Here is a 20,714-nt window from a genome sequence, read left to right as displayed (position 1 = left end):
AGCCATTCGGTGTGAATGATACTTTTTACAGAATTATACTTCTTTTTGTCACATTGGCAAAAAATATAATATGTTTTTTTGGTGTGCTGCAGAATTTTAGTAATTAGTTTATGTGCCATGCAATGAAAAAGCTTGAAAGCTGCTGAGCTGGAAGAATGCAATAGCCCCACCCTCTGGTGAGATGAAAAGTGATGCACTAGATCAGACGTTTTTAATTGATACCTTTGCATCGTTTCACTGCAAAGCAGTAGAATAGACATTCTTTTAAAGTGCACATGGAACACCCTCTGGAACAGACCACATTTTAGGACACAAAACAAGTATCAGTAAATGTAAGAAGATTGCAATCATATCAGGAGATGAGTGATAAAAAAGCTGTGGTACATTTATACAATGGAATACTACTCAGCCATTAAAAAGAAGGATGTTTTACCTTTTTCAACAGCATGGATGGACCTGTTGAGTATTATGCTAAGTGAAGTAAGCCAGTCTGAGAAAAACAAGTACCACATGACTTCACTTATATGTGGAATCTAATGAACAAAATAAACCAACAAAATAGAAACAGACTCATAGAGAACAGACTGACAGCTGTCAGAGGGAGGAGGTAAGGGGGCTGGGTGAAAAATGTGAAGGGATTAAGCAAAAATACAACAACTCATAGACACAGAAAATGGTATGGTGATTATCAGGGGAAACGGGGTGTAGGGGGAGGTAGAAGAGGGTAAAGGGGGGATAAATGGTGATGGAAGGGGACTTGACTTGGGGTGATGAATACACAATACAATATACAGATGATGTGTTATAGAATGTACACCTGAAACCTATATAATTTTATTAACCAATGTCTCCCTAATAAATTTAAAAAATAAAATAAATTTTAAAATTTAAAATAGATAAATAAATAAAAATCCATTCAAGTATCTGGGTTACATGTACTGAGTCCTTCCAAGTGCTGTCAATATCTTGGATCAATAGTTACCTTCCATCTCTGTTGCCAAGTAAGTACTTCAAATGTCATAAGCTAAGAGCTGGGTGATGAGGGTTTAAAAGAAGGATCTGGCCCTACACTGAATCCCTCCAATGAACTGTTTACACTTCAAGGTCTTCACAGGCAGCTGAGATAAATGCATTTTGACATGTCCTTGCTGGAAATCATTGGGCAAGGGCATCTCTGTGAAATTCCTGGAACCATCAGACTAATAGACTGAAATATTTTACTGCTGTCACATTGGAAGTCTCTTGGAACATTGAATTTAAGCAAGAACATTAAGTTTAGGCTTTTTAATCTTTTGCTACTGGGTAGGACCTGACTAACAAGGACAGTGAGATGGAAATGAAAATACACCACAAGAGCCTTTTAGATTATCTTTACTGTACTTTGATCCATCAGCACATTCCCTTATGCTTGGCTTTCAGGCCAACCAATATAAGCAATCAGACCCACTTGTGAGTCTGTATCAACTGTGTCGAGAGGGCAAGGACACCAGGATAAGTAAGGCTGTTTATTTGGGAATGTTCTCCTTCTGTGCAGAGCATTCCAATGATTGCTCTCAAAACATAAAAAGATAAAATCTTAAATCACAAAAATAGACCTGGAAGCTGGGAAGAGTAAGAACTGATTTTAGTTGATCACATACGATGTCAGGCACTCAGCTAGGCACGTGACATTTCATCTCATTTAATCCCCCAAAACCCATAAAGGAAAGACAGCCAAACTAACTTGTATGATGCAAGCTAAACGTCTTTGTTCTTTAAAACCCCTCAAGGGTTACTTAGAGAGCGTAACTCCTGATCACCTGAGGGTGTCTGTTGATCCTGAGATGGGGTGAAGTGTGGTATATATCGGAGATGCTGGAGCAAAACTCCTCTGCTTCAGACATAGACAAATAGAAAGAACTAGAAGGGGAAAGGAAAGGAGGGAAAGAAAAAGCTGTTTGAGGGACCATCCAAAAATGAAGGGATGGAAACCGAGAGGCCAGCCACTGAGAAGAGACATCATGAGGGAAAAGAATTGTTTAGAGGATTTTAAAAAAATAACAATTTACTAGCTAAATGTTTATAGTGTAAACCGTTTCCTCCATTTTCACTCCCCAAAACCCCTATTTTTATAAAGGCCACATTGGACTTGCTTCATGGGTAAATGTTGACTTGCTTCGGCGAGGACATGACTGGGCACAGGGGTTGCCAAAGCCAGGGGGGTAAGAAAGCAACAACTTTTGAACTTCATAGAGTTGGGGCCGTTGAGATGTTGGTGACTTTCTCAAGATATCACAGCGAGGCAGTGGAGCCAGGACCTGACACCAGGTCTGTATGTCACAGAGCTCACCTCCTCTTGGGTCAAGACCAGTGGTTCACTGATGTGGCCCCTGGGCCAGCGGCGGCAGCAGCCTGGCCAGGGCACCTGTTAGAAAGGCAGATTCTCAGACCCAGACCCACAGAATCAAAACTTGGGTGTGCCCAGCAACCTGCATTTTTAACAAGCCCTTCAAGTGACGCTTATTCACACTCGAGTTTGAGAACCATTGTTCTATAGTACAGACTCTACCACACTGTCTTCCCCAGAGATTCTGAAACCATCAAGGTCAACCCCTTCGTCCTACAAACAGAAAGCTAAGATTCAGAACTGTGAATGGCTCTTCCAAGGTCAGAAAGCTAGTTTTTAAAAAATAGCTGAGGTTAGAACAAGATGGCGGTGTAGGGAACAGCTGCACCCGCCGCCTCCGGCAGCCACATCAAAATTACAACTAAAGTACAGAACCACCAGCACTCAGAGCCTCCTGAAATCAGGCTGCACAGAAGCCCCACAACCAGGGAACTGAAGCAGCACCGAGAGCGGGAGGAGGGGCGGAGACGCGGGTGCATAACGGCTGAATCCTGGAGACGCGGCCTCGGGCCCACACCCGGTGCCGCGGGTTAAACCCGGAGGGAATCTCGGCGGCGGAGGTTTCCCAGAGGAGAGAGGGGTCCCAGCCCCACAGCAGGCCCCCAGCCCAGGGCTCCAGGGCCGGGGAGAGACGTCCCCACAACTCCGGTTTGTGAAATCAGCGGGGACTGTCCTGAGGGTCGCGGAGGCTGCGGGAGCCCCAGCAGCTCCTCTAAAGGGCCCGGCACGGACTCACTCGGACGCTCCCTCTGAGCCCAGCGCCGGGAGCAGCCTGAAAGGACCCGGGACACTCGGGGAGGAACTAACCTGCCTGAGATCCGGGCGAGAGCTGGAGGGCGGCTTCCTCCAGGCAGAAGGGCTGGCGGAGGCCATGGCTCCTGTGGCGAGTCCTCCCCGCACACAGCCGGCAGCAGGCGCCATGTTTGAATCCCCAGCACCTGACTCCCGCCTTTGGCCCCGCCCCGTGATTCCCGGAGGCCCCGCCCCTCCCCACCTGCAGCTCATTCAGGCCATTTCCAGGGGCTTTTCTGTGAAAGTGGCCTCTCGAGCCTCAGGCTTAGGACTTTCCTTAAACCTCTCAAACAAGCAGCAGCGGGACCCATACGGCTTGATAAACGGCCCCAGGCCTGGCACTAGTGGCAGCTACATTGGCTCAGAGCTGGGCCTCTCCTGGGCACCTCCAAGCCCAGCACAAGTAGCAGCCAACTACGGTTTGCTGTGCAGCTCATGCTGGGTGGCCCTGGGCAAGGCACTGGCACAGGCTGACTTTGCACCTCCCTGGAGGCCCCAGAGACAGTGCACCTGGTGGTCAGACTCAACCATGCTGGATTACAACCCTACCACATCCAGGAGTGACACTCAAGGGGCACACTTGGTGAACACCAAAGCTCCACAGGGGTGTCTCCAGCACAGCAGCTCTCTGGCTGTAGTTGCAGCTGGTCCTCACAGCTGATTGGCCTGGGGGTCAGTTCCTCCCAGGGATGCCAACAGCAACCAAGGCTCAACTACAACAGGACAGTGCACACAGCCCACTCAGGGGAGCACCTAGAAGGCCCAGCTCAGGTGACTGGGGAGGCTGAGCCACTGGACCCTACAGGACACCTACTACACAAAGCCACTCTACAAATTCCAGGAGACACAGCAGCTCTACCTAACACATAGAAACAAATACCTGGAAGCAGCCAAAATGTGGAGGCAAAGAAACATGTCACAAAGGAAAGAACAGAAGAAATCTCTAGAAGAGGAGCTAAATGAGACAGATCCAAGCAAGCTAACAGATACAGAGTTCAGAATTCTGGTTATAAGGATGCTCAAGGATATTAGTAAGACTATTAAGAAAACAAGTGAGAACATCGATGACATAATAAAGTACCAATTTGAAATGAAGGCTACACGAACTGAAATGAATAATTTACAGGGAATCAACAGTAGAGTAGAGGACGCTGAGAATCAAATCAGCAATTGGGAACATGAGGAAACAAAAAACATCCAACCAGAAGAGCAAAAAGAAAAAAGAATCCAGAAATATGAAGATAGTGTAAGGAGTCTCTGGGACAACTTCAAGAGGTCCAACATTCATATTATTGGGGTACCAGAAGGGGAAGAAAGAGCAAGGAATTGAAAATCTATTTGAAAAAATAATTACAGGAAACTTCCCCTACCTGGGGAAAGAAATAGACTTACAAGTCCAGGAAGCACAGAGGGTCCCAAACAAGAGGGACCCAAAGAGGCCCACAGCAAGGCACATCATAATTAAAATGCCAAAGGTTAGGGACAAAGAGAGAATCTTAAAAGCAGCAAGAGAAAGGCAATTAGTTACCTACAAGGGAGCACCCATAGGACTGTCAGCTGATTTCTCAACAGAAACTTTGCAGGCCAGAAGGGAGTGGCAAGAAATAGTCCTACACATGAACATTGTCCAAACCTACAAAATGCCGAACATCCCCCTATCCTGGCTAATGCAAGGAACTGCTGCTTCTTTATCAATTACAGCTTTACCCTCACTCTCCTTTCCCTTATCCTCTGTAGATTTATTCAGAAATCCGATCATAGGATTATGCTCCTTTCTGACAGCACCCAATCCAGACTAAAGCTCTGCTTCACTCTCCTGCAAATCTCCTAACGCACAAGTCTAAATCGTATAATAGAGCATTTCAGCATCCCCTTATTGGGGCACCTGTAGATCCCGTGGTTCTCCTTGTTGCAATAAGTAACAAACTCAACTCAACTTTGATCAGTCACAGTTGTGTTCCTGGTGTCATCAGTGGGAAAGCATCAGCACTGCCTACCTCACTGCTGCTTTTCTCAGTCTCTTTTGCTGAATCATCTTCCTCTTCCAAGTGTCTAGTGCTTAGCTGATTTTTTCTCTTTTTTGTAATTCATTTACTTTTTCCATGGAACTCCATTTTTACTTGGAAGAACAAATGACAAAAAAACTATGGTTATTCAGACTTCAGTTTTGGCGAATATTTTCTTGAAAGTGGGATGAAGTATACCTGTTACCTCAAAGAAAGCAACCTACAGTGTTTATCACTAATGATAAAATTTAACCCTTACTTAAAAACTAAAATTTTGAAGAACTTGTATTCCCCATAATGAGCTTGTCATTATGTTTCCAATACTTAACAACTTTTCTGACGAGATCAGTGGTCATATTAATGAATGGATTTTTAAATTTTGTATAATGAAATGTGTTATTATTTGGAAGCTCACCATAACTCGGTGACCCAATATTTGCCAGATGACCAATGCACCATGTTACCAAATGAATGAGTAAAAGATCTATTAAAAGTGCAAGACAGATCAATGGATTTTAATGAATCAGTGAACAAAAATTTCATTGATAAGATTTCAGATTCCACATTTTTACTAATCTCTGTGGAACTAAAACTTATCAGGTTATAGTGTAGTATCAAAGGGAAATTTCACACTTATCTGAAAAGGCTATTAAAACACTCTTTCCTTTTCAACTGCATATCTGTGTGAGGCCAAATTTTTCTTCATAAACATCAATCAAAGTGACAGGTTTCAGAAGCATATATAGGAATCCAACTCTCTTTTATTAAGCCAAACATTAAAAAGATTTGCAAAAGTAAACTAATGCCACTCTTCTCACTATTATTTGGAAATTATAGTTTTTCCCCCCTAGTATGTTATATATGTTAAAATATAATGTATCCTATTTTTAATGAATTAATAAATACTTCTAAATTTTATGTTTTAATTTCTAACATTATAAATATTTACAGGCATATCTCATATAACCAAAAGCTCTCTGAAGTTCTCCAATTTTTAAGAGTAAAAAAGAGTGTAAAGATGAAGAAATTTGAAAACCATTTTAAAGCATTTTGTCAAGTTAATATATATATTTAATGCTGATAAAATTATAATACGAATGGTTTATTTCTGAGGTTCATTTGGAAAAGAAAATGTGCATGTATAACCAAGAAAATTTTGAAAAAGTGAATCCATGAAATGGGACATCCCCACTCATACTAAAATGTAACATAAAACTATGCAATTATAACTGTGCAGTATTGGATACAGAGTAGATAAATAAATCAATGGGACAGAAAAGTACATAAATTGACCCTTATAATGAAAATATGAAAATTTATTATGATAGAGGCATTTAAATACGTAGAGAAAGATTGCTCAAATGTTGAGACAGATCTGGGTAAAAACTTAATATTAGATCCTGTTTTGGTTAAGGCTTTTGTTGCCGACAAAAAAATTCACTCATACTAGCTTAAGATAAAAGGAATTTGGTAAGGGGTATGCGGAGTTCACAAACATTGCAGTGAATAAGTGAAGAAAAAGATTCCAGGCTGAATTTCTAGGAATGACTATCAAAACCACACCACAGGCCCTGGCTGGTGTGACTCGGTTGGTTGGGTGTCATTGGGTGCACTGAAAGGTCACCAGTTTGATTCCAGGTCAGGGCATGTGACCAGATTGCGGCTTGGTCCCCAGGGGGGGCGTGCAGGAGGCAGCCAACTTATGTTGTGCCCTCACATTGATATTTCTCACTCTCTCTCCCTTCGTCTCTCTAAAAAATCAATAAAAATATTTTTTTAAAAAACCACACCACAGGACTAAACAGCCATGTAATTTTTGTCACCTTACTTACTCACATGATGACATATTTCTTAATTTTATAATTGGAAAATAAATATTTTATATTTTCTCTTCTATTTATAGGACTAATTACTGAGCCTTCAATAATATAGTCAACATCAACAGTTGCCACCTCCCTAATTTCTCCCCAAATAATTATATTCCTAATTTTCCATCTCCATACAAGCATGAATTTGTGACCAATTACAGAAACCACAAGGGGAAAGGAATGCATGATAGAAGACTCTAAAAACCCTGTGTCTCCTGAAATAATGCTGCAGTATTGATTTAGAGCAGTTGAATCATTACCATCTCTTCTGTAAATACATCCATCAGACAGAAATAGCTTATGAGAACTGAACCACTTCCTGCTTAAAAGTGCTCTGACTGTAGGCTAACTAAGAATCATGGAAGACTTGAAATTGCAGCAAAAGGAATTTGGGTCAAATTTAAATTTAAATTTCCCTTCTGTGAAAGTTATTAAATATTTGAAGAATTATAAAACTCTGATGAACACCTATTCTAAAAAGAAATTGCACCTTTCTCCATCATCAATAGCACTTTAGCCATTCCATGTATATTTCTTCAAATGCCTCCCATATGCCAAGTTCTGTACCTGTCACTGGGAAATATAAAAATTAATGAGACATGATCCTACACACAAAGAGTTTATCAAACCTGTGGGAGAAATGACATGCACTCATGTAAGAAATGCACTCATCTATTCATTCATCCATTCATTCGTTGACAAGTATTACTGAGTGCTGATAAATGCCAACCATTGGGCAGAGATTAGGGATACAGTGGTGACCAAGAGTCGCTTATGAAAGTGCAATAAGGAAATAAACTTCTGCAATAGTTTAGAGTAGAGCAAGATTATTCTGCCAGTGATATGAAACAAAGCTTCATACAAGGGACATGTGCTGAGTCATATATAGGGGTTTACTAGGTAAAGACATGGAAGGAGGGAATTTCAGGTGGAAAAAGCAGTAAGAGCAAAGGGAAGAGAAACGTGATGGCAGAGGAGATGTTGGCAAGTGCCTAAGGCATCACTGAAGCTCAGTGCATGATAAACACAGTGGGATATAGGCTCTAAAAAAAATCCACCCCAAACCTCAATAGTTTACATCACATCACAGTCAAATTCAGTATTCAACAAGTGGCCTTCCACATGGAGATTCATGGACTTATGAATCTAATAGGTCTGTCTTCCATACAAATTCTCTGTGTGGGTGGGGGGGATCATGTCACAGAGGAGGCTGCAGGGAGTAAGGACCGGACTGGAAGGGCATACATCATTTCTGTCTACATTCTATTGGCCAGAACTGAGACACACAGACATGGTCCCATGAAACTGCCAAGGAGTCTTGGCTCTTTAGTCTCCCTGTGGGCCAAGGAGGTAAATGGACCTGGTTTGTTGATCTCTTAACATTATTTCTGCCACAGAGACAAGATTATCTACAAACGCTCGTTCACTTAAGGGAGTTATTGTATGGCATTTAAGTAGTTAGTGTTTAAGTATTGATACACTGAATATAATCACCATCATCACGTATATTGCAAGCAAATGTTGAACAACTATTTTGTAAGATGATGCGCTAGACTCTGAAAATGCAATAAATGATAGAATATACAGAAGGGTCAGGACCAAGACTTACACATGGCAAGAGAAACAACACAATATAACTATGGAAAATGCCGAAATACAGAGCAATATTTTGTAAGGCTTTAGTTTATAGTTCACGTAACATTACTGTGAGAAAGAAGCAGATAGAGTGCTCAGTGGATTTCCTTACATGGTTTTAAGGGAGGCTTATAATGTTACCCAGGCACAGAGGCAAATGCACAGTATTACCCTTTGAAAACTGAGCTGAGAAAAAGAAGACTGAAAACCCTGAACAGAGAAAAGCACTTGCTCTCGGAGGGAAGATGCAATTCCTACGGCTGTCATGGTGATTTATTCGGTAAGGCTTCTGAAGAAAATTACTCGATCTCCTGACAAGCAATGATCTCCTGATCATTAAGAATACTGGCGTTAGAGTTAGAACTGAATCATTTTAATCATAACCCCATCATTTATTGGCTTTGGGCAAGTTACTTAATCTCCCTTAAGCTCAGCTTCACCGTTTTTTAAAACAAGATAGTAACAACCATATTAATAATGGTGCTTCAGGCTCTCCTGAGAATTACATGAATTAATGCATCACTGTAGTTCTTCCAACACCTGGCACATGACAAATATTTTAAAAATGAAATATGATGATGTTAAAAAAAATCAGTGGTTTTGGAGATTACTTAACAACATGATATGCTGCATAAAGATACAATATAAAATAAAACTAATGTAATGTCACCCCAATTTTGATTTTTAAAATATTAAATAGATTGACATAGAGAGGAAGGAAATGTACCAAAATGGTAACGATGGTGCCTTTAAGTGGTACAATTATGGAGTTTTTTCTTTTTCACACAGTTTGGAATTTTCAGATATTTTTAGACTAAACATTTGTTTCTTTCATATGTACTCCACATTTCAAAATTCCTTATATCTCTTAAATTTCCTATGCTCACATAATTGCTTAATTAATGTGATATGATTCTTTTATGTCATTTGCTCAAAAAGACAAGAAGAGCCCCTGAGGAAACTCTCCCCTTGACTCTTGTGTTGGGATAATTGGCCAGCAACATTAAAAATTCATCTGCTGAGAAGCAAATAGTGTTTTTCTCCTAGGTTTTTTCTCTCTCAGTAAATAGTACAGAGCTAACATATCTTTTCAAATCCTTATTTTCCTCCTTTCTCTGACATGCACCCAGATGCTCAATCAATACATGCTGGAATAATTCCAAATAATTTCTAATGACAATCAGAGATACACAACTCGAACTCCAAATAATTTCAGACTTTCTTTTAAGCTGGAGCTAAAATATATTCAATTTATATAAGTACTACAGTTTATACATTTAGGTATAAGCTGAATGTTGGGGGGAAATGTTCATTTTTATTTTCATGGAGATGACTTCCTCTTTTGCACAAACATTTCTTCAATCAAGTTAACCCTGGAGTAAAGAAAATTCTCTTAACATGTATTCAGTTTGGATATAGGGAAATTGTGCATGACATTCCCTGGAATTGTTCTCTTAGGTTATGCTGATTTAATTTCCGATCAGATAGAACTGAGCTCCTGAGGGAAAGAGACCTACGTTGCACTACACTTGCCTGTCTGTGGCAGGAACAGTAAGTGCAGAAAAGCTTTTGTCTTGGAGAATGAAAGAGCCACTCTCTGAAATGACCGAGGAGCATCCTCCTGCAATAATAGAAAAGATACAGGCCAAGGACTTTCCCGCTCGTCTGCCCTTGGCAGTGACTTCAACCCCTGGGCATTTCACTTGCAGTCTTCCCCTTAGGAAGGTATTTTCTTCTGTTTTGTTATTCTTGTTGGATAATGGCTGTTTATTTTGCTTTTAGACAAAACAAAACAAAACAAACAAAAATACACAATCCCCCCAACCAAGACACACTTATCTGGACTTTTGAGATGTTTTGATGGCTCAGTTAGATTTTTGTTATGCTTTTCATTACCTTCCCACTGATTATCTTTTTAAAAACTGAATATATTGAGTGACATTGGCTAATAAAATTGTATAGACTTCAGGTGTACAATTCTATAATACACAGTACATCGCCTATACACTGTATTGTGTGCTCACCACCCCAAATCAGGACTCCTCGTCCTACTGATTATCTTTACTTGTTTATTTTACTTCCTTTTTTCCTTTCATGTTAAATGGGCAACGGAAGTACAAATTCCAGGCCAGCAGGGGGGAGCACAGTCTTATGCCACAGCAAGGATGCTGGTGTCCCTGGTCATCTGTGCCCGGGTTCTTCGTGGTCCCTAAGGCATAGTCCCTAACCTGGTTTCAGCCGAACTCCTTGAAAAATGGGATGAAACTAACCTTTGCCACATCAGTTTATATCTTGGCTTGGCTACTGTGTCCAAATATGACCATCTCGTCCCTGTGATGCAGAAGATGCAACCGCCTGGAGAGGGAGAGAGGAGTCCCAAAGGCTGTGTGGTGAGAATACCGGCCTCACTCTCTGGCCAGACACCCGAAGGACTGGGCGCTCTGCCCTTGTCAGGGACCTCTGTCAACACCCCCAGCGCCCCCAGCCCTGGGCGGCCGCGGGGGGCCCTGAGGCCCCGGGCCCCCAGGAGCAGGATCCCCGGGCACACCAGCGCTCAGCGAGCTGGCCTCTTCTCTGCCGGCCGGGGACAGGAACGACAGCTGTCAGCCTGGGAGGAGCCCTGCTTCCAGACAGTTGCAACTTCAGGCATCTTCCCCTCGTGCTGAGTCTGGGTTCTTCTCCATAGCCCGCCTTCGCTGGCCCTCCTGCCCTCTGGGGCCTCCCAGAATAAGCCGCCTTCCTCTGACATATCATGAGATTTTCCTGATCTCCACAGAATTCAACAGAAGCCACTGCCAACTGTCAACTCCACGCCCAGTCCCCTGAAACCAGCTTGGAACATAGCAATCTCCTATTCGATCTCTAGATGACACATGGGTAAGAAAGGAAGGCACACATCCCTCCTTTATTTTGCAACTGTCTAGATCCAAGCGAAAATGCTCTCAGTTTTAAGAGCTGTGAGGGACCTCAGTGATCATCCAACTCGTGCCCCTCCCTTTTCAGGTAAGCAATCTACGAGGAGAGATCTTGTTTGAGATCAGGGTCAAAGAACTGCGGGCCTTAGAGCTCTGACAGTGGCACCGTTGTAGGGTAGTGTGGTCCTGCTTGTCCCTAGAAGATAAGAATTATACTCTGACAACTGCAGGTAGTTTTCTAACAGAATTTTCTTATCGCACAGTCTTCTGGAACTGTTTTACAGTAAGTTAACTTCTAGTAACATGTATTGGTACCTAATCTTAAATACTAATTTATTCTAATTCTTTCAGGAGTTGTACCCCCAAAAGTTCCAAAAATATCATCAGAGAAAAATAAAAACCACTTCAAAATTCATCCACCATTTTCCCCAGAATATCAACTCTCTAGTAAGTATGTACACACACACACACACACACACACACACACACAGGAGAGAGGCAAGTGCACACACCTGCACTCACACACTCACACAGAGTGAATCTACTTCACTATTCTTAGAGCTGACTCCTACAGAAACTCAAGGTTACCATTACCAGTAGGTAGGTGCAGTCAAGATACTGAGCCAAGGAGTAGGCCTTTGACCTTACCTAACAAACATGATGTAAATACAGTAATTATCAATACAGTAATTGATACTGCCTCTCACACAGTTGATTGGTGACAGCAGGCATACAATATCGATAAAGTCCATGAGGACAGAGTTGTGGCTACAAATAGAGATAAGATTTGCTCCAAAACTACGAATAGCCTATTTCTCTCAAAAACATATAGAAGAATATAAAAATGAAAATTCCATCACCCAGAGAAAGCCACTGTTAACACTTTTGTATGCTTTCCCAGTAGTTCCCCCTATATACACATAAATATGCAATATTTGCAAAATAGTTATCAAAAAGCTTTTTCACTTAGCACATTGTTTTCCAGGTCATTAAATTGTCTTCAAAATAATGGCTATTTTTCTACATCCTAGGTGTTCATATATATATATGTTTATATATATACACACATATATATGACACATTCTCTGTTGTTCGAGTTTATTTTTTAGTATTTCTTTCCCTACCATGACAAATACTCCGCATTTCCCCTTCCCTGCTCATTCCAAGCCAAAAACAAACAACCTAAGCGAAAAACAATCAGACCTGAGATTCTTATCTGAGCGTGCTTCTTGAGAAAGCATTATGTAACAGCGCCGTAAAAAAGAGAGAGAAAATAAACCAGGAGACGTTTCACTTCCTGCTCCAGCAAAAAGCTGACTCCAAAAACTACAGGATCACGCACGGAAGGCGATGAAAGAGCAGCACGGCAGCAAGCACGAGAAAAAGATGCAGAAGCCGTTCCCAAATAGCGACAGAGGTGGAGAGGAAGTAGGGAGATGACAGGACAGGGCAGGGTGACACAGGTTCCCTGTGCGATAAAAGAAACAACGCTGTTTTAAATCTTCAGCAAACATGATGAGCTATAAGTCAGAGGGATAATACTCGTGTGCCGGGAGGACAGTAAAGTATTAGTGTGTAGGAAACTTCTGCCATTAAGTAAAGTGTTCTTGACAGTGCTACTAGGATAGCAGGAAGTCCCATGTCGTCACTCTGGCAAAGAAAACAGGATGCATTTGGAGGTAGATGACCCATGGATTGTGGTCACGGAAACAAAAGCAAACAGCATGAAGTGGCAGTGTGCTGAGATCAACATTTGGGGGAGTGCTTGCTGTGTATTTTCTTCAGTGCTGTGCAACGCAGAGAGGGACATGTACTTACATGTCAGAAGTAGATGCATCTGTTCCTTCAGCAAAAGCTTACCGCACACCTCCACACCCATGGTTCTGGGCTAAACTGAGGACACAAAAGTGAGTCCTACACCGGTGTCCCCTCTAGGAGAGACAGGGGTCGCGTGAGCTCTCATGACATGCTGAACCTTTCCTTCCAGATACTTGCTTCAGTCTGGCATTACACGGTTTTATTTGTGATTATGTGATTAATGCCTGTCATCCCACTAAACCATTAGTTACATGAGGGGAAGTATTTTATTTGTTTTCCTCATCATAATTTTCCGAGCACAGTGCGTGGAACATAATAAATGTTCAATAAATACTTGGTTGAATAAATAAATGCGCTGAGATACTATCATGCTAACCCAGTTAAATTACTCAGAAAATATGGAATGGCTTTGGAAGGAGGAGAAATGTGGGTAAAAACACAGCAATATTTTACAAAGTCTTCATTATAGGAAGAATAGAGAAGCACCCCAAACGGTTAAATAGCCAGTACTCAGGCCAGGGCTTCATGTAGTCGATGGTCGAAGCTGAAATGAATGAAATAGTTATATAAGCATCATGTGGCACATTTTAAGGCTTATAGTAATACATGCAAGTTCATGAAATCAAATATATGCATTGAGCGCTCAGTGCCAAGAACTGTGACAGGCAACAACGACAAAATAAACAAGATGACAGTCAAAAGCTCTAGGAAAAGAACTTACCTGAATTTCTACATAAATCCCATAATTTAAGAAACTAGAGGTATAAAGCTTAGGGCTACATAAGCCAGAGAAATCTTATGATTTCCCTTGAGCCCAGAGAGGTAGGTTGGGCCAGGCTGTGAGGGGTGTTCCACCCCATTCTATGGGATTTGTGGCGGTTAATAAGCAATGAAGAGCTGGTAATGGACCTCAAGCGGAAGGGACATGAAATAACTTGGTTTCCGTATTTATTGATTCTATTTTCTTCCACATTTCCATTAAATAAATGGTTAAACTAATAGCTTTTAAATTCTGGATATAATTTTCATAATGGTTCAGAGAGAAAGTGTTATTTTTGTGGGAAAAAAAATTTATTTTACTAAAAAAGTCAATTGGAAAATGTGATTTGATTTGTAGAAATTTGTTTTCAAATAACATCTCTGAGAAGGTATCTCCAGGGTTTTGTTAAGAGGAAAGAAGGCCGCTGAAGGACAGACAGGGTAGTTATAGCTCTGCAGGGCTACAAGCGATCAGTACGTTGTCGAGCGGTTGTGCTCATTCAGGTTGTAAAGAAGAGAAATGGGTTATCTACATTGATATTACTTTGTTATGAAACTACAGGAGGAAGTAAGGAAGAGCAAGCGATAGTGTCCGCAGCCATAAGCAATTCAGAAGGTGCTGGAAGATCGACTAGGAAACACAGCAGCCTCAGGTCATGGGGTAAGGTGAGCCCCTCAATCAAGGCATCCACTGGTCCTCCAGTGTGACTCAGTCATGCATGTGGCTCACCTGATTCTGTCTTTGCTTCTCCTGAGGCCGTGAACAGAGTGGTTAAGAACACAGGCTCTGCAGCACTCACTGCCTGGGTTCAAATCCAGACCTTGCCTGTAAGACACTGGGGGAAAATCTGATTGGTACTGATCATCTCCATCCAACACAGCGCATGCCTATCGGGCAGCCTTCTGGCCTCTGCCTTGCAGGCCACAGGACAAACTAGACAGCTCCTTCCGGTGGTCAAGAATCCTTGACTGAGTTAGTCACATGACGGATAGTATGGCACCGTATGCGTAAGGGACCGCTGTCCCTGCCTTTCTGAGAAGCGAGCAAGAAAGCACTCAGAGAACCATGGCCTGCGATCTGCTCCCCAAGGGCTGTGTGCTAGATACAGAGAGTTAATAAACAAACGGAGTTGGCTGAAAAACACACTAACACTCATATATAATACTGTGATATATATTACAGTATTACATAATTATATATAGCAATACAGTATTATATAGTATACAAATATGCTATATGTAACAATAAAGGAACTGACTTAACAAGCAATATAAAACAAAATGTAAGTTTAGAAAGAAACAAAACACTTAAAACTGCTAACACGCTTCATAATTAACGATGAGAGAAAAACCCACTGCTTCTATGGAGACTGCACTTAGTAATCTTACAGTGTGGCATCACTCGCATACTTGTTAGTTTTGTTTCTTTTTTTCTTTTTTTCTTTTTTTAATACAAAATGTCCATTCTAACAAGCTAAGTTAAGAAATGTCATAGGATTGGTTATGTCTACCTGAGAGTAAAAATTATTTTAAAACATTTTTTCATGAAAATTGTCAAACATCACAAATAAGGAGATAATAATACAGTATCCCCCATGGACCCTCTTAGCATCAGCAGCGCCAATGTCTGACAGTCATATTTTATCTTTGTCTCTCCCCCTCTTCGTCGAGAGATGAAAGTGAAATTCTCATGTATAAGAAGAACAAAAATGTTAAAAGGTCCAGCTTCAAAGAGGAAATGCTATGCTGCCAAGTGTACAAATTTTCTTTATAGCACTTTTCTTTCTATTCCCTCAGCCATTACTCAAATTCTGTTAGTGGCCATGGAAATGCCTCTCATCATGGCCTCAAAGAAAATAATCTACTTTTTCCTGCCTCCAAACAAGTAAATGGTAACTCAAGTCCACAGAGCTCTAGGGATTCCACAGATCTGCTTTAGCCAGTCTGTAAAACTTCAGAAAATGTATGCACATATTTTTATATTTATTTTTTATACCGGAGAGTTCCAAAGCTTCTATCAGGTTCTCACACGGGCCTATTATCTACAAAAGGTTAAGAATCTCTGCCTCTGCATGTCTTGAAAACATAGCAAACATACTTTCTCACTTCCATTCCTTAGCCAGTTCCTATCAATCTGTCTCCACCTCTAGGAAGCCCTCCCTGACCACCTCACCTATAAGTGATTTCCTTCATGTTTTTCTGCAGAACTTAAACCAAGCTACTTTTGTATTTATCAAAATTCCCTGAGATCTCATTCACTCAACAAGTATTTATTAGGCACCTACTGTGCATGTACCAGGCACTATACTATACTCATTTAGGTGTGCTTGGTCTCCTATTGCACTGTTAGAAGAGGGCAAGGGCCATCACAGTATCCAGTATGTATCTGGCATCCCAGGACATATGGGATTGTAGCTTCATTGAATGGAAACAAAAATGAGCAGTGGCACTTCCGTGGGCTTGCAGTCAGCTCCAGAAGGACATGTAAAACCAGCCTCATGATTTTTTTGTTTTTCTTTTTAAATGCAAAAGGAAGGTATTTATAGAAAAAAGAAATGTCAATTTGATTATCCTGGGCATGGCGATAAAGATGCCCAAGTAAAGGTTCCCTCCCCTACACCAATATACCGTGGTGGCACCAGGAAACTATTCCAGAATCACAAACTATATATGCTGATCTCCACCGTAGTTCACCTGTATCTACATGAGACATCCTGTTGTAGTTGGCTCCCCACAAAAAACCAGGGCTGGAAAAACAACTTGACATGAAGTCCCCCCCACCCCCCACCCCCCACCCCCATGGCGTCAGCAGCATCAGTCTCACACACAAAAGGCAGCAGAGCAGTTACTAAACACGCTCATTTTTCAATATTGGGCACTAGTGTCTTTAAAGAACACAGACCCTGGTGGCTGCTGAGTTGCTTCATAACAGGGCTTGAAGATGATCGCGCTAAGGACTTGGCGGAAAGTGGCCCTACGGTTACAGAAGTAGTGTGTGTGTGTGTTTCTGTGTCCAGTTTTAGGTCGAATCTTCTAACCCAAGTTCTATCCCTCCCTCTGACAGATGCTGCTTTTGCAAAACTCTTAACAGAGTCAGCATCCCGCTTTGGTGAAAAGCTCCGGAGAGCTACGCGGTGACCCCGTGGACTTAAGCCCTTTGATGCTCGGTTATCCAGTATCCTCAGTGGGGCCATCTCCCTTGGAGTAGGTGCTTGCCAGGAACAAATCAGAGAAGACGCGCTAGGGCGTCACGTTACTGTCAGGTGCCGCGCTGCTGCGCCCGGGCGGCCAGGTGTCCCCTCCCCGGAGGACCGGCCGCTCCCGGGAGGGACCGGAGGAGCGCGGGGGGCGGCGGGAAGGTTACCCCATCCCGCCGCAGAGCCTCCCTTCCCGGGCACTTTTTGGGCGGGGCGTTCCAGCCGACTCGCGGGAGGCGACGCTCCTCGGCTCCGCTCCCCGCGCGCGCCCCTCCGCGGCTGTCCACGGGCCTGGGTCCCCGGACCCCCGAGCGCGAGCGACGCCTCGGGAGAGGTGAGGGCGGGGCGGGGAGGCGGGGATGGCGATGGGGGCGGGGAACTGCGTTCTCGGAGCTGCGGGCAGCCGCCTAGCTGCGGTCGCGGCGGCCGCCCGAAGGCCCCCGAGCCCCGGGAACAGCGCTTCCCGCGCGGGGCGTGCCCGGAGAAGGGCGGGGCGCAGCGGGGATCGGGCCACGGCTGGGGGAGGAGCTTGCGGAGGGCCCCCCGCCCCGCCCCCCGCGCTCTGCCCGCGGATCCGCCGCCCGGGAGGCCTCCCTGCAGGGGCCTGGCTGTAACTTCTCTTTGGAAGCCCCGGCCCGCGCCCGGGCGCACGCGCGCGCTCCCACTCGGGCACCCGCACCCCGGCGCCCCGCTGCCCCGCGCACCCTCCGTCTGTTTTTTTCACCTCGGTTTCATGCTCACACTCTAAAATAGGTCAAGGGGTGGAAGTTACACCTGGCACAGCCTCCGGCTCCGATGCAAAAGCAGCCTGTTCTCCCCGGCCCCGGGAGAGCATTGCAACTCTCCGGCTCGGTGGAGGTTCCCGCCCCCGTTCGGTGCAGAAAGCTCGGCGACCGCGGCTCTGACAATGGTCTGCGGCGGGGAGCGGCGGGAAGCCTCTCGTCCAGCCTAGTTCAGCCGGCTCTGCGCCTGTCCTTCCTCGGGGACAGGGAGGGGGCGCGACAGGTCGCCTCGCTCGCTCGCGCGCGCCCGCGACTGGGGTCTGACCGCCCGGGTGAGTTTCTGTGCTGCTTTAATCATTCCTGTGGCCGAGGGTGACCTGTTTACCTTGAAAACTTGGACGTGAACAAAACGGGCGAGCCCGCCCTGCAGACAGGGACTGCGGAATGTGCCTCAGTGCGCGCCGGCCGAATGGGAACTCCGAGCTGCAGGGGACAGGCTCAGTGTCTTCGCGGTGGAAATGAATTTGTGTTTTCGTGGAGCACACGCGTATCTTTACCTTTAGAAGCTACCATTTGGGAATTGATTTTTAGCTAGCAGCAGGCGGTGAACTAAGATTACTTAAGTCAGAAAGTTTGTCAGAATATTTTTTAGTTGATCTGAAAGAACTTGCTGCAGTGGTCACAGGGGATGGTGAAAACAGAGTGGAAGAAGGTATATCAAAATGGGAGGGTAGGATTTGCATAATGTTTGCTGTATGTGTGTTTTCTGGTGTTACCTGGGCTCTTTGTGATACGCGTTATAAACATACAATGCTTTATGTAGGAAGAGTGTGAGGCTGTAAACATCTGCGTGCATGCAAAGCTTGATATGTTGTTTGGTCTGCATGCATTTAAATGTTCATGGAAGGCTTCGTGTGGGCAGAGCCAGAATGTATCTATATTATTTTGAGATTAAGGTTATTGGCAATGTTACAGGTAACAATTGGCATTTAACTCCTTGTTTCATGTGACTTAGGAGCCTATCGACTCCTTGGACTACCTTACTGACTCATAAATGGTTAATTTGTTTTGAAGTTTAGGGAAGGGAGAATTGCAGGCTTTTCTGTCCTTGACACCTGGCTGAGAAGCAGTGCGCTGGACTCTCCGATTGGCGATTGGTGAGGGAGCTTTAGAGCAGCACAGTGGGGAGGAGTGCCCAGGACTTCTCAAGGAGACCTTGGCAAGTTGGAGGAAGCTGCTCCAGAGGGCTGCTGCACCGAGAAGGCCTTCGGGCAGATTTGAGAAGGGGCTCTCTATAAACTCTTCTCTAGATTCTAAAGAAATCCTGCTTCTAGAAAGATTCGGTTACTGTAATGATGTTCTTTGGAAATAATTTGTCCCTTGTGTGTGTGTCTTTTTTTTGAAATATGTTTTTATTGGCTTTTAGAGAGAGGAAGGAAGAGGGATAGAGGATAGAAACATGGATGGGAGAGAATCACCATCAGTCGGCTGCCTCTTCCCGGCTCCCAACTGGGGATCGGCTGCAACCTGGGCTTATGCCCTGACCAGGAACCCAACTGGTGACCTCTTGGTGTCTGGGTCAACGTTCAACCGCTGAGCCACACCTGCCAGGCTCTGTGTGTGTGTGTCTTAATATAGCAAAAGCACCAACGTAGTTCAAAGGTTATAACAAAATGTTACTTATTGGAGGGATATGAAGTCGAAAATGCTGTCTGCGTGGTTAACTATGCCTTGAAATGGAGGGGTAAGGGGCTGTCCCAATCAACCTTAAATTTGTTCATGTGTACTTCTAAAGTCAAATCTTACGGTAATTAAGGACCATAAAGAAGGTATTAAATCCCAGAGTATTTCTAATCAGTGGATATGTGAATACTGACATGCATTTCACTGGTAAAGAGTTCACAGGCACTTCTAGGAATCTAGTTTCCAAAATCGGAGACATATTATGATGGGGACTCTATCATCGCTATTTTGAAGAAGGCACGAAGGGCGGGTAAGCTTGGCAATATACAGGATCTTAATGTTGAGGGGGGAAAATGCAACTAAATCCTTGTGTTTACTGCATGTTGATGTTCTGATTTGTATTTTAAATAGGAATTGAGTGAAGTTCTCATTGTAATTTAGCCCTTGGTATAACGCATTGTTGAGATGAGGCTGTCAGAACTTGTCTGTGCAATCTTGTGTTTTCACTCATAGATAAATTAGGAAGTATTCTGAGAAGAGTAGCTTGGAAGTATTAAGTTACTGGGGATTTATTTAAGGACGGACTGAAGGAACTGAATATCTAGCCTGATTCTAGCATAGTTCAGTCCCCGGTAGGGCTGAAAATACAGAGGTGCTAAATGACCAGTTGAGTGTCGTTCAGCTTTTGCAGGTCTCTTCTCTTGATATCATAAGGGTATATAGCATAGACCTCTGGCTCAGAGTCTCCCAGAGGAGTTGACCTCCTTCACTTTGGGTACCTACTTCCCTCCTGAAGAAACTTCTAACCACTAAAGAGAAGGAATTTAGCGTTTGCACTCCATTACCTGGAGTGAACCCCAGCTCTGAGCCATTCCCTCATCTGTGAGATGGGGGGAAGGATACTTCCTAAGGTGGCTGGTTGTGCTCAGCAAA

At 43.5% G+C, this 20,714-nt stretch overlaps 1 protein-coding gene across 5 annotated transcripts in view; it reads left to right on the top strand.

Moving 5' to 3' along the window:
- Positions 1-17,571: 17,571 nt before the first annotated feature.
- Positions 17,572-20,714, top strand: part of TRMT9B (tRNA methyltransferase 9B (putative)) — a 40,945-nt gene continuing 37,802 nt past the window's right edge. For 3 of the 5 annotated variants that reach the window (XM_081127398.1, XM_081127397.1, XM_081127395.1), the window contains exon 1: positions 17,960-18,430. The gene's annotated coding sequence lies outside the window, so the exon portion shown is untranslated. Of the gene's footprint in view, positions 17,711-17,946; positions 18,431-20,714 lie in introns of those variants that run through there. The other 2 variants (XM_081127396.1, XM_081127394.1) reach the window with 2 other exon arrangements.

The sequence above is a fragment of the Miniopterus schreibersii genome (assembly GCF_964146895.1).
Source record: "Miniopterus schreibersii genome assembly, chromosome: 2".
Classification (NCBI taxonomy): Eukaryota; Metazoa; Chordata; class Mammalia; order Chiroptera; family Miniopteridae; genus Miniopterus; species Miniopterus schreibersii.
This window is presented reverse-complemented; position numbering and strand designations above follow the sequence as displayed.